This window comes from Artemia sp. Qi Xiang Cuo, chromosome 4 (genome assembly GCF_049724085.1).
Source record: "Artemia sp. Qi Xiang Cuo chromosome 4, ASM4972408v1, whole genome shotgun sequence".
Taxonomy (NCBI): Eukaryota; Metazoa; Arthropoda; class Branchiopoda; order Anostraca; family Artemiidae; genus Artemia; species Artemia sp. Qi Xiang Cuo.
In genome coordinates, this window is record NC_142797.1 from 34,952,751 (window position 1) to 34,967,468 (window position 14,718).

A 14,718-nucleotide genomic window follows, 5' to 3' on the forward strand; every position below is an offset into this window, starting at 1 on the left:
AATTTTTTTTGCCTCAGGAAAAGCAATGATCCCGGATACCAGTGCAGGACGGGGATCACATATCTTCTCAAGTCTACACAGAAGTGCTTAAGCCGGCTTAGGACCGGACAGCAAGAAGTCCCTGGGACCTCCATGAATGGAGGCTTTGTGCAATCCTGGGCCCATCTTGGTCACAACATGGTTTTCAGCACTTGGCGAAGCTCTTCTATCAACAAGAGTCGAAATCCTGCACAGACAGTCTCAACCCTATTACCTCCGACTCATTATATATTCATGTCTACAAATATTATGCTACTACGGGGAGGCAGCCCATAATAGATAAATTAGCTAGGAAGAGGTTTTTCAGCCCAAAGACGCCCCTCAAAACATACCAATCCCAGAAGAATTGTCCATTAGTCATCGTATATGGTGCATGTGCAAAGACCCAGAAGCAAAAAATTGAAACAACACAAAATTATATAATACGCCTCATATTTGGTCTTAGGAAACCCACAAGCATTATGTTTCTGCTTATGGAGAGTGGATTAACAACAATAAGGGAGAGACTTAGCTTTCTCTTGAGAAAACATCTTACAAAAATTGAATCAAATAGCTCACACACCCTACATAATTGGTTAAGAAATCCAGCCATGTATAGAGGCATTGCAAATGATTGTGCCAACATTCAGAAGAAGCTCCTCGTACCAGCAGAGTCGATTGCACCCATTTTCCCGTAATCCCTCCCAGGGAATTGGTCAAGTCCGATATTAAATACTGATTTCTTAAAGTGGACTAAAGATGTAACCCCCTTCGCTTTTGTCCAGAAAAAATTTGCTGAACTTAATACAATTACCTATAAAAATCACTTCCAAATATTTGTTGATGGGTCAAAAATGAATTAGAAGGTTGCAAGTGGTATTTTTCTTCCTCACCTGAAAATTGCAATGGGCGAGAGATTATATAATAATTTATCTATAATGTCTGCTGAATTAAATGTCATAATCATGGCTTTAGAACACCTTAAGGAAAACCAACCTTTGATTGCAAATTCAAACAATATTATTGTATAATTCGACTCTTTATCCAGCCTTGAGTTGCTGGCCTCAGCTCCTCAGTATAAGTTGGATATTGACACTAATCATTGTCTCAGTATTATAAATAATCTTGCTTCAAGTGGCATAAGAACTTATTTTCAGTATATTCCTAGCCACTCTGGTATAAGTGGTAATCATCAGGTTGATGAAATAGCAAAAACTGCTATAAATATTGACCAGCCAAGTGGGAGAACAATCCCGATTAGAGATATTTACCGATGGAGGCTATCAGATATTAATTTTAATAAGATTAATCCTATCCTTTCCCCCTTTCCCAATAAGTATCTTTCTAAAATTTATCATAGAATTCGTTCTGGAACAAATGGACTAAATTTTCTTGTATTCTCGTATAAGTTTTCTAATTCAAGTGGTTCAATTCCCCTGTCCCCTCTTTGCAGGCATTGTAATATGAATAATGAAACAATAGACCATTGCCTATTTGAATGTAATATGCTGACGTCTGCACAACATACCTTGCTTTGTATACTGTTAAAATGCTTCAAACACTGCAAAGTCTCACTATCAGCCAAGAGCCTAGCCAACTATACCAGCACACAGAGCATAGAAATCGACATTTATCAACTCATAATTGAACTCCTAGAGTCGAAAAATCTACTGAAAGAGATCTGAAATTATCTAATAAACATGAGGTAATCAAGCCAGTAGCTCTGTAGCCCACAGAGTGAAGCAAATAGAAAAGGGCTAAATAGTATCAGTGAAAAGCCCGCCTGCTGTTTAAATAGAAGAAGAAGAAAGCATAGAAATATACCTGACCCAACGACCACAACAGAAACAGCAACCTTATAAGAAAATTAAATATATATTCTTGTGAATTATTATCGCTTCTAATCAGCAGTTGTACCAAACCAATCCTGCTCAATTCATCCTCAGGGCTATACTGTGGTGTTTCTCCTCCCCATAGTATAGTGCAGACGGTTTTATATCATCGTATATGGTGCATGTGCAAAGACCCAGAAGCAAAAAATTGAAACAACACAAAATGATATAATACGCCTCATATTTGGTCTTAGGAAACCCACAAGCATTATGTTTCTGCTTATGGAGAGTGGATTAACAACAATAAGGGAGAGACTTAGCTTTCTCTTGAGAAAACATCTTACAAAAATTGAATCAAATAGCTCACACACCCTACATAATTGGTTAAGAAATCCAGCCGTGTATAGAGGCATTGCAAATGAGTGTGCCAACATTCAGAAGAAGTTCCCCGTACCAGCAAAGTCTATTGTAACCTCTTTCCCCTAATCCCCTCCATGGAATTGGTCAAGTCCCATAATAAATACTGATTTCTCAAAGTGGACTAAAATTTAACCCCCATCGCTTTTGTCCAGAAAAAATTTACTGAACTTAATACAATTACCTATAAAAATCACTTCCAAATATTTGTTGATGGGTCAAAAAGGAATGAGAAGGTTGCAAGTGGTATTTTTCTTCCTCACCTGAAAATTGCAATGGGCGAGAGATTATATAATAATTTATCTATAATGTCTGCTGAATTAAATGCCATAATCATGGCATTAGAACACATTAAGGAAAACCAACCTTTGGTTGCAAATTCAAACAATATTATTGTATATTTCGACTCTTTATCCAGCCTTGAGTTGCTGGCCTCAGCTCCTCAGTATAAGTTGGATATTGACACTTATCATTGTCTCAGTATTATAGATAATCTTGCTTCAAGTGGCATAAAAACTTATTTTCAGTATATTCCTAGCCACTCTGGCATAAGTGGTAATCATCAGGTTGATGAAATAGCAAAAACTGCTATAAATATTGACCAGCCAAGTGGGAGACCAATCCCGATTAGAGATATTTACCGATGGAGGCTATCAGATATTAATTTTAATAAGATTAATTCTATCCTTTCCCCCTTTCCCAATAAGTATCTTTCTAAAATTTATCATAGAATTTGTTCTGGAACAAATGGACTAAATTTTCTTGTATTCTCGTATAAGTTTTCTAATTCAAGTGGTTCAATTCCCCTGTCCCCACTTTGCAGGCATTGTAATATGAATAATGAAACAATAGACCATTGCCTATTTGAATGTAATATGCTGACGTCTGCACAACATACCTTGCTTTGTATACTGTTAAAATGCTTCAAACACTGCAAAGTCTCACTATCAGCCAAGAGCCTAGCCAACTATACCAGCACACAGAGCATATAAATCGACATCTATCAACTCATAATTGAACTCCTAGAGTCGAAAGATCTACTGAAAGATATCTAAAAATATCTAATAACCATGAGGCAATCAAGCCAGTAGCTCTGTAGCCCACAGAGTGAAGCAAAAGGAAAAGGGCTAAATAGTATCACTGAAAAGCCCGCCTTCTGTTTAAATAGAAGAAGAAGAAAGCATAGAAATATACCTGACCCAACGACCACAACAGAAACAGCAACCTTATAAGAAAATTAAATATATATTCTTGTGAATTATTATCGCTTCTAATCAGCAGTTGTACCAAACCAATCTTGCTCAACTCATCCTCAGAGCTATACTGTGGTGTTTCTCCTCCCAATAGTATAGTGCAGACGGTTTTATATCACTCTATTTTCCCTTCTTGTTTTATTTTTTTTTTTGTTTAAAGCTTTTTCCAATTGTCAATGGTTATAATTCATCCAAAAAAAAAAGTCCCACCAGATCCCACCAGATCCCTCATCTATCATCTTATATTCGAACTCCTTGAGTCAAAAGATCTACTGAAAGATATCTGAGAATATCTAATAAATAAGAGACAACCAAGACAGTAGCTCTGTAGCCCACAGAGTGAAGCAAAAAGAAGAGGGCTAAATAGTACCAACTGAATAGCCCGCCTGCAGTGAATTACAAGAAGAAGAAGAAGAACGAGGGGGGGGGGTGCAATTGTGATGGCAGTAGTTGTTTTATCAAGAAAGAGCATTGATTGTGGAACTGAATGGTGAATTGGTAAAAGTTGAGACCTTTGGCAAGAAAGCCTGAAAAATAGTTTAAAACAATCATAAATACTTACTTCTGGTATCAGTTTAGTGGTTGTCCACTTCTAAATGAAATATGTTTAAGATAGGTCCACTAGATTGCGTATTTTATGCTCTTTCCAAATATCATGGTCTTTTCTGGCAATATATTCCACCCATATATAGTCCTGATAATACATTTCTCTATTAATTGAATCTAGTGACACACCAAAGGTTCTTTTTTAAAAATGTTTTGTTTTTTGTTTTTTTTTTTTTTTTTGCAGTCTTGACTCAACCTTTGCTGGTGATTGATTGCAATATTTACCAAAATATTATCTGAAATGGCTTTAAAAATAAGAAAAAAATGGAGAGAAACATGACAATTATAAAGTAGGAACTTCATTGTTTTAGTGTTTTAAATAGGCTATTCCTAGGGTTATATGTAGGAGGGCCATCAGGGAGGGAAGGTGTACACTGTCAGAAAACTCACCATGATACTTGTTGGAAAAAGCAAAAAATACAAAATCTAGTGTAGGCCTACTTTAATTAGCCTATACTATCAAATGTGTATTTCTTGTTTACTATCTGATTTCTATCCTAAGAGCAACCTTGGACCTAACCCCACTTTCTCAGGGTAACATGTATATTAATAGATTATTCAGCTAGCTAAAAACCAACTTATCTCTATAGTCAGAATTGCATCCTGAATCCAAATTTAACATTCATTTGCACTGGAAATGAACTTTACCCCCACCCCTATATATAACAATTCAGGGTATATATTTGCACCATAGGTGGGGGGGGGAATTAAAGTTCATTTCTGACACAAATGAATTAAAATTTGGATTCAAGATGCATTTTTGAATATAGAGGTAGGTTTGAACTTTAGCCCCCCCCCCCCTAATGTGCAAATAATACACCCTGAATTGGTATATATAGGGGTGAGGCAAAGTTCATTTCTAATGTAAATTAATGTTAAATTTGGATTCAGGATGCAATTCTAACTATGAATGTAAGTTTGTTTCCTATCTATCTGAACAATCTGATACTATAGGGTAAAAAAAAATAGTATCCAATTGAGTAAAATTATGTAAGACTAAAACCCTCACATTTTGTTACCATAGAGGAATTGAGAAGAATTGTATATATCAGAGAAAACCTAATAATCTAAGCTATACATTAATATGGTTTTTATTAAACTTATTCAAGATCAAACAATTGAAATTATTAGTTTATTGACCTACCTACAAGGACCTCTTTTTGAAAATACCAATTATCCTGTTTTGATGTATATATCCTTTTAGTATTTCAGTTTTATTCACATATTAACAGAAAGCTGATTTTCTTCTGATTCAAAAATTGTAACTTTTATTGCCTGATGTTTATTCTATAAATCACAAATATTAAATCTAATTTTTCTTTTCAATTGCTTGTCAAAACAGAAACCACATTTTTAATTTATGTTGACAATTTATTGGTGAAATTTGACCAAGAAGGCATAGTTCTTGTTACTGTCCTCACATTGCATTATGCTGTAGTAAGATAGGGGTGGTCCAAAAACCCATTGCTATTTTTTCAGAATGCTAGGTAACATAAAGTAAAAGTAAAAAGTATAAAGTAACATAAAGTATGTTAACTTATGCATAAAGTAAACATACCACTCAATGCCTTTTTTTATGCTCTTTCCAAATATTATAGGCTAATCATTTTTGTTAGAAATGAATTTTTACCCCCACCCCTAAATATACCAATTCAGGGTATATATTAAGAGCATAAAAAAAGGCATCAAGTGGTATGTTTAATTTATTCATAAGTCAATAATATGAATAATGATAAATTTAGTGGAAATAAGCCTACAAAGGAAGGGGAGAAAATGATGCTTTGAGAAAAGTGAGGGTGAAGAGCAGTGCATACAGCTGTGTTGGCCTCAAGTGGCATGATACTGTGGTGAGTTGTTAGCAGGGTAGCCCAGAGACAGTAGCCTAGTAGGCTAGGTCTAGCCCAAATTCAATTAGCATATCCTAGGTTTTTTTTCAAGATGGATATCCACTCTTGACTATTGGCAAAAATTAGTTTATAAGCTTATATAGAATGGTACTATCCAATCTCCTTTTAGTCATCACTAACATTTTAGTCATCTAGTTGGAAAATTTGGCCCATCTGTATAGGAAAAATCAAAATTTACCAACTAGTTGACAATAAATGTTACCCCAGCAAAACTTTCATTTTCCAACTAGTTGAATAATAACTTCTCCCCAGCAAAACTTAATTTTGCCAACTAGTTGACAATAAATGTTGCCCCAGCAAAACTTTCCTTTTCCAACTAGTTGACTAATAACTTCTCCCCAGCAAAACTAAATTTTTTCTAACTAGTTGACTAATAACTTCTCCCCAGAACAAATTAATTTTGCCAACTAGCTGGAAAGAAACATTGCCCCAGAAAACAATTCATTTTCCAACTAGTTGACTAATAATAGTTAGAATTTATTCTGAATAGCATAAAATATGTTAATAATATAGGGTTTTTTCAAATTTAATTATCACTATTGTGTTACAACTTCTGTCTCTCTCCCTGTCTCCCTCTTAATGGGAGATATATCTTGAGTTATATATTGGGCTTTGAAGCCAGGTATTTTTTGTTTTGATTCCCAGGATAATTAGTCTTATACCTGGTCCCAAAAGCGGAATTGAATTTGTCAAAGTTTGGAGGGTTATTCCTCCTGTCTGTTTAAGGAAAATGGATGCATATTTGAAGTTTTGTTCATTTCTATCTTGCATTTAATGGACATAAATTGTGTATGTTCCTTCATTTATCTATCTTTGTTTCTTTTCTGAAGGAATATTTTTGTCTCATTTTTAGAATTTTTAATTATATTTTCCAACTGGTTGACTAATAATTTCTCCCCAGCAAAACATAATTTTTCCAACTAGTTGACTAATAACTTCTCCCCAGCAATACTTAAACTTGCCAACTATTTGGAAGTAGATGTTTCTCCAGCAAAACATTCACTTTTTAACTAGGTTGACAATAAATTTTACCTAGACGAATTTACTTCTTCCAACTAGTTGACAATTAGATTCTCCACAACCCAATTTTATTTTGCCAACTAACTGAAAACAGACACTGTACCAGAAAAAACTTCATTTTCTAACTAGTTGACAAATAATAGTTCGAATTTATTCTGAATAGCATAAAATATGCTAATAATATAGGTTTTTTTCAAATTTAATTATCATTATTGTTACTATTGTTTTACAACTTCTGTCTCTCTCCCTGTCTCCCTCTTAATAGGAGATTTATTTTGAGTTTTATATTGTGCTTTGAAGCCAGGGTTTTTTTGTTTTAATTCCCAGGATAATTAGTCTTATACCTGGTCCCAAAAATGAGATTGAATTTGTCAAAGCTTGGAGGATTATTCCTCCTGTCCATTTAAAGAAAATGAATGCATATTTGAAGTTTTGTTCATTTATTGGACATAAATTGTGTATGTTCCTTCATTTATCTGTCTTTGTTTCTTTTCTGGAGGAATATTTTTGTCTCATTTTTAGAATTTTTAATTAATTTTCCCAACTAATTGACTAATAACTTCTCCCCAGCAACACTTAAATTTGCCAGCTAGTTGACAATAAATGTTGCCCCATCAAAACTTTCCTTTTCCAACTAATTGACTAATAACTTCTCCCCAGCAAAACTTAATTTATCCAACTAGCTAGAAACAAAATTACCCTGTAAACACTTTTGTGAGCCATCTATTTGGCAAGTAACTTTTCCTCAGAATAACTTTTTTAGCTAATGACATGACATAAAGAGAAAACAAAAAACATACTATACCCAGTCCAACAAAAATTGGCAGCATGTGATTTTAACAAATGCACTACTGCTAAGGTAAATCAAACAAACTGAATTCAGGAGTAAATTGTCTTGAAGCCACAGAACTAGAAGTCTTCTCCTTCTGTAAGTGTGCTTTCCAATCTTATGCAACACTCTGCAAGATAGTCTTACCCCGGGTTCACAGAGATGCAATTTCACATAAAAATGTACATTTTTGTGCAACCTGCCAAGTTCCATATATATATATATATATATATATATATATATATATATATATATATATATATATATATATATATATATATATATATATATATATATATATATATATATATATATATATATATATATATATATATATATATATATATATATATATATATATATATATATATATATATATATATATATATATATATATATATATATATATATATATATATATATATATATATATATATATATATATATATATATATATATATATATATATATATATATATATATATATATATATATATATATATATATATATATATATATATATATATATATATATATATATATATATATATATCCTCCTGAGACCTGGTGTCCACGTCTGTGGACACCCCCATAAAATATTTTTTGTGCAAAGGCCTCGCCATCTAACAAAGGTTTCGTTGTTTCAACGTGCTTTTCGGACCTGAAATACCATCTGTGATTTTTTTCAGAAAGTTTCTGCAACTTTTAGTGGTGTTTTGACAATCTATAAAAGGCTAAAATAAGGAGATGAAAAAAGTAAAGGTAAGAAAAAGAAAAAAAAAAAGAAAGTAATGGGAACGAGTCCTGAGAAAAATCAGGTGTACTCTCTTGATTGTAGACAGTGCTTAGATAGTTTTAAAAGCAGTTAGTTTGATAAGTGCCATCTTTTGGAACTTGGAAAACCTCCATGTCCATACCTGTAGCCAGGCAGTTCCAATCAAGTAAAAAGCTAGGGTTGATTTTTTGTAGTTCAAATATCAATTCTAATGGGGATAGCAGAGGTCACTGATTGTTTTATTTACTAAATTGACAACAACCTAGCCACCACTCACCCATAAGAAATTGCCACCCCCATATAGTGTCCCCACCCAGCCCCATCCTGTCTCCCATACCCTTTTCTACCTTACGTTATAAAAAACTTTTATTCCCTTTTTTACAAATAAAATCAAACAAACTCACGACCCATAAGTCTGCTAAAAATTAAACTATTTTGTATATATTATTTTTTCATTGTTGAATATTTGGTTATTTTATTTGTTACCCTTTTTATCTTTTTATATTATGACCTTTAAAATATTTTATAGTTATGACCTGTATTTGTATTTTCTGACTGTTACCTGTTGTGTTTTTGTTACAGTGGTAACTATGTGTTGTTATTGTATTTTTTTTGTACTAAGAAATACAAATTCGGTCCACTAGGGTTAGTGATAGTTCTTTTGCCAATCTATCTACCAATTAGTTTCAAGCTTACTGAACCTGTTCCTTTATGTAGTTTCCCTTGATGATGCCCTTGGAATGCTCAATAAGAGCAACCTGGACCTCTCTGATTTAGATGATGATGAGGAATGGATAAAAGACCACTCTTTGTCGTCTTCAGACTCTGACGGTGAACCAGCTGTTGCAGCCATTCTGTCATCAGGCAGTTATGCTGTTCTTCCAGATGTTGGGAGTGAAGAATATGATATAACGTACCCTTAGCAACCCATGCCAAACGCTTGAAGGCTGACAAAGTAGCAGCAACCTTGTCCTGGAGGAAGTCTTGGCAGTTTGATAATCATCATGGCCCAGACGTGGGCCCTGCTCATTTCCAGGACCACAATGACTGGAGTACAGAACAACTCTTTTTGCAATATTACCCAGAGAGCTTCTTCAAATGTACAGCTTTTTGCATGAACTACAACTATCAGTTGGCCCACCACAAAAGCTTGAATGTAACTCCAGACAAGCTGAAAATTTTTGTTGGCATTGTCATCCTGATGGGGAACCTCAAGTTTCCTTGGATCTGCATGTGCTGGTCTGGGAAGTTTAGGGTGATATTGCAAAAGATGACTCGAGACAGATTCTTCACAATCTGGTTGAACCTGAAGTTCATTGTTGATTCAGAAATCTCAGACGAAGAAAAAACCAAAAATAGGCTTTGGAAGGTGCAGCCAATCCTTGACAACTTCAGGAATATCTGTCTCCAGTTGCCATGTGACAGGAACTGTTCAATTGACGAACAGAGGGTAGCCTTCCAAGGTATGTCGACTCTCAAACAATATGTCCCCAACAAGCCCAATCCAGTTGGATTAAAGAATTTTGTCCTTGCCAGCTCCATAGGGCTGATACTTGACTTCCAAATCAACCAGGGAGCCACTACCCTGGGAGAGCAGCTGGTAGCACATGGCTTGTCAGCTGGGATCATACTGCGCTTGTTTGAGACCCTACCAGTAGGTACATACCTCTATTTTGACCAATTCTTCTCGTCTGTTAAGCTCCTTGACATGCTGGCTGAAAGAAAAATAAATGAGACCAGAACTATCATGAAGAACCATTTGGGTGCCAACAGCCCAATGCTTTTTACCAAAACAGAAATGAAAAGAAAGGGCAGATGGACCTCTGTCATGTCTGTGCGCTCAGATAGAAAAGTAGCCATGACCCAGTGGTATGATAACAAAGTGGTTCTCCTGTCTTCAAACTGCAAAGGTATAGAAGAGGAGACAGAGGTCAAATGGTATGACAAGCGCCAGGGGTCTTACATGCAGGTCAAATATCCATGAGTAGTCTCCAACTACAACACCTACATGGGTGGGGTTGACCTTGTGGACTGCATGGTCAGCTAATACCGGTTTGAGACGTGTACTAAAAAATGGACTGTGCATCTGTTTCATCATTTTGTGGATGCTGCACTAGCCAATGCATTTCATGAACTGAAGGGCCATGGCCCAGAAGTTTCTGGCGACCTCAAACAGCTCATTGACCTTTGTTTCAATGTGGCCAAGTTTTTGCTCAATTCTGGAAGCTTGGAGTAATGAGGTCAAGAAAATAGCAACAAAGAACTCTTGGGTGAAACTCAACACCATGTTTTGAGTGTGAAAAAGAGGCCAATCCCTCCACCATATGCCAGAGCTGTACTACATCTATCAGAATTTTGGGACTTGACAAATACAGCCTGGTGCAGAAGGCATGGATGCTGCAAAAGGTCCAGATGGATGTGCTTGCAGTGTAAACTCATTCTCTGCTTGACACAAGACAACAACTGCTTCAAGAAATTTCATGAAGAGTAATGTTTTGTTTTCAAAATTTTGACAAATCTCTTTTAATAGATGAAACAGATTTTTACTATACTCTTAGCTCAATAGGGACCCAATGTCCACACCTGTGGACATCCTCCAGAGGGAGGGAGGGGGGTCAACTTTTTTTTTAGTTGATCAATGGTCAAAATGATTTTTTTTTAAGTCAGCTACAAAGAAATGAACATAATCAGAAAAGTATTTCTATGGTCAGGTCTCAGGAGGATATTGCTGGGGAAAAGTTGCTAGTCAACTAGTTTGAAAATAATTGTTTTCTGGGCAATACTTGCTTTACCCAACTAGCTAGAAACAAACTTACACTATAAACACTTGTTGCTAGTCAACAAGTTGGAAAATGAATTGTTTTCTGTGGCAATGTTTCTTTCCAGCTAGTTGGCAAAAATAAGTTTTGCTGGAGAAGTTATTAGTCAACTAGTTGGAAAAATTAAGTTTTGCTGGGGAAAAGTTATTGGTCAACTAGTTGGAAAAGGAAAGTTTTGATGGGGCAACATTTGTTGTCGACTAGCGGGCAAATTTAAGTTTTGCTGGGGAGAAGCTATTGGTCAACTTGTTGGTAAAATGAATTGAAAATTCTAAAAACGAGACAAAAATATTCCTCCAGTTTAGAAACAAAGACAGATAAATGAAGGAACATACACAATTTATGTCCAATAAATGCAAGATAGAAATGAACAAAACTTCAAGTATGCATCCATTTTCTTTACACAGATAGGTGGAATAATCCTCCAAGCTTTGACAAATTCAATCTCACTTTTGGGACTAGGTATAAGACTAATTATCCTGGGAATTAAAACAAAAAATTCCTGGCTTCAAAGCCTAATATATAACTTAAAATAAATCTCCCATTAAGAGGGAGACAGGGAGAGAGATGGAAGTTGTAACTTAATAGTGATAATTAAATTTGAAAGAACTCTATAATATTAACATATTTTATGCTAGGCCTATTCAGAATAACCTAAATTCTAACTATTATTAGTCAACTAGTTGGAAAATGAATTGTTTTCTGGGGCAATGTTTCTTTCCAGCTAGTTGGCAAAATTAAGTTTTGCTGGGGAAAAGTTATTAGTCAACTAGTTGGAAAAATTAAGTTTTGCTGGGGAGAAGTTATTAGTCAACTAGTTAGAAAAGGAAAGTTTTGCTGGGGAAACATTTATTGCAACTAGTTGGCAAATTTAAGTGTTGCTGGGGAAAAGTTATTAGTCAACTAGGTCTAGTAGGCTAGGAAAAATTAAGTTTTGCTGGGGAGAAGTTATTAGTCAACTAGTTGGCAAATTTAGATTTTTCCTATACAGATGGGCCAAATTTTCTAAATAGATGACTAAAATGTTTTTAATTATAAGGAGATTGGATAGTACCATTCTATATAAGCTTATGAACTAATTTTTTCCAATAGTCAAAGGATGGAGTCCCTTTCAAGATAATACAACACCACTCATTTAGAATTTTACAAATATTGCAGCATTATTTGAATTAGTTTGAAGTTTCAAAATCTTCCCTCAAGAAGTTTTAGCCTAGACTAAGTCCAGTAGGCTAGGCTATTGGAGTCTTCTAAGAAAAACTAAATGAACAGAAGACAAATAGCCTTTGATGGCACGGAATGATATCCAGGAGTCATTCTAAGTTTCCAAAAGGAACAAAAAAGCTGTTCAATAGTACCAAATATACTGCTGAAGACTTACTATATTGATTCAATAATCAGTCATTCATTAAAAGAAAAACTGGAGGGAAATTTGAATCGGTCAACTCGATATCAGCAATTGAAATTCCTTTGTTACTTTAGTCAGTATAGACTGTTTCTGATCAAGCCGACAAACTAAGGGCCCCATTTATGCTATCGGCTCGAGATTGGGCTAATGAGGTTTTTTAAGCGTTAGGAGCAAGCTTATGGTATGTCTTTTTCCTACAGCAGTTTTTATGTGAATATGATCAGTAAAAAAGTGTGCATACAAAGTCATTCTTTAGATAGTAAAAAGGCCATTAAAGAATTCCGGAAGTGGATTTTCAACTCTTTTTTTCGTTTTTTACGAAGCTTGAGTCGTTTCTCATTGGCCAAGTCAGTTTATCACACATTAGTACTTAATATCCTCAAGCATATACATTTGTTTCTGATTTTTGGACCATTTATGGCTAACCAAGCCTTCTCGTACACACATTCTCATGTTGTTAGGTCATGTTCTAACGATATCAGTATTAAAAAGTATATTCCCTTTTTCCCAGTGATTCCAAGTTAGAATGGGTGGAAATTGCGTGTGGTGCCTCTTAGGATTAAACTAGCTGCTTCGCTTTTTCTTGTAGCTATCGATTGCGTCTTTTCTGGTTTCAATGATTGGTTTAAATACGTTGGTGATCTGTCAACTTTTCCTAGATATCTTGCTGAGGATTCACAAGCTGTGTCTTGTTTGAACCACATTTTTCGAAAATTTCAAAACACAGTGTATGACGAACAGCCTTCAAGTCAATGAAAAAAAAATGAGAAGTACAACCGACTAAAACGCGGTTTCTCTTCTGCGACGCCGCTATACCATTCTAATTCTTCTGCGACCACCTTAGGAGTTACATTTAGCGTCAACTATTCGTTCAATGCTTATGTCCAATAGCTGGTGAAGAAGTGAATTTGTGCTTTACGAACGTTGGTGATTATGCGCGGCTTGGGTTTTCCCGTTTACAGACTGAAAACAACATGTTTTATGAAACCCTCCTTGAACACTCGTGTCCCATATGGGGCACGCAGACTCACAGTGTTGATTACCAAAGGAATGATTTGGAGGGGATCCAAAAGTGAGCTGTAAGGGCTACTCTTGGGGACAAACACGTTGACTACAACTTGGCTCCGAAATCCCTAAATCAGACAAGCGTTGTTTCCAGTTATTAATTAAAAAAACTTTTTCCTCAAAATAAGTTTTTCAAAGAAAAGTAAAGAACTAGATTAAACCAAAAATGAGCAAAAATAAAATAAAATAATCTACCAAGCGTGAAACTACCACAGATCAGCATCAATAAAAAAATGAAACACAAACCGAACAGAAATTACAATAAATAACCGAGCCAAACACAAAACGAGCAGAAATTAACATGAGTAGGGCCCAAAATCCCTATGACTTCCCAAGGCCAGAACATAATTTGCACTTTACTGAAAAAATTTAAATGTTTTTACTTTTATAACTTTAAACAATCAAATAATATTAACATTTTGATAAATAAATATCAGTATATGTATATTAAAATGACAATACACATTTATTTGTATTTTTTTCAGTAAAGTGCAAATTATGTTCTGGCCTTGGGAAGCCATAAGGATTTTGAGCCCTACTCATGTTAATTTCTGCTCGTTCTGAGTTTGACTCGGTTATTTATTGTAATTTCTGTTCGTTTTGGGTTTCATTTATTTGTCGATGCTGGGCTGTTGCTCGAGGGTGCCATTCCTTCGGCACATTCAAACGTCTGGTGGTTGATTTTTTAAGAGTTAGTTTTAATTTATAAATGACTATATTTATCTCTATATTTGGGATGTTTTTTCTCTCTTCATTAAGTCCTGTTTTTTCT

General features: G+C 34.8%; 1 protein-coding gene across 1 annotated transcript in view; it reads right to left on the reverse strand.

The window, feature by feature from the left end:
- CycA (cyclin A) overlaps window positions 1-12,904 on the reverse strand; it is a 96,286-nt gene extending 83,382 nt beyond the window's left edge. Inside the window, exon 1 of the mRNA XM_089088257.1 lies at window positions 12,855-12,904. The gene's annotated coding sequence lies outside the window, so the exon portion shown is untranslated. The remainder of the gene's footprint in view (window positions 1-12,854) is intronic.
- Window positions 12,905-14,718: the final 1,814 nt, after the last annotated feature.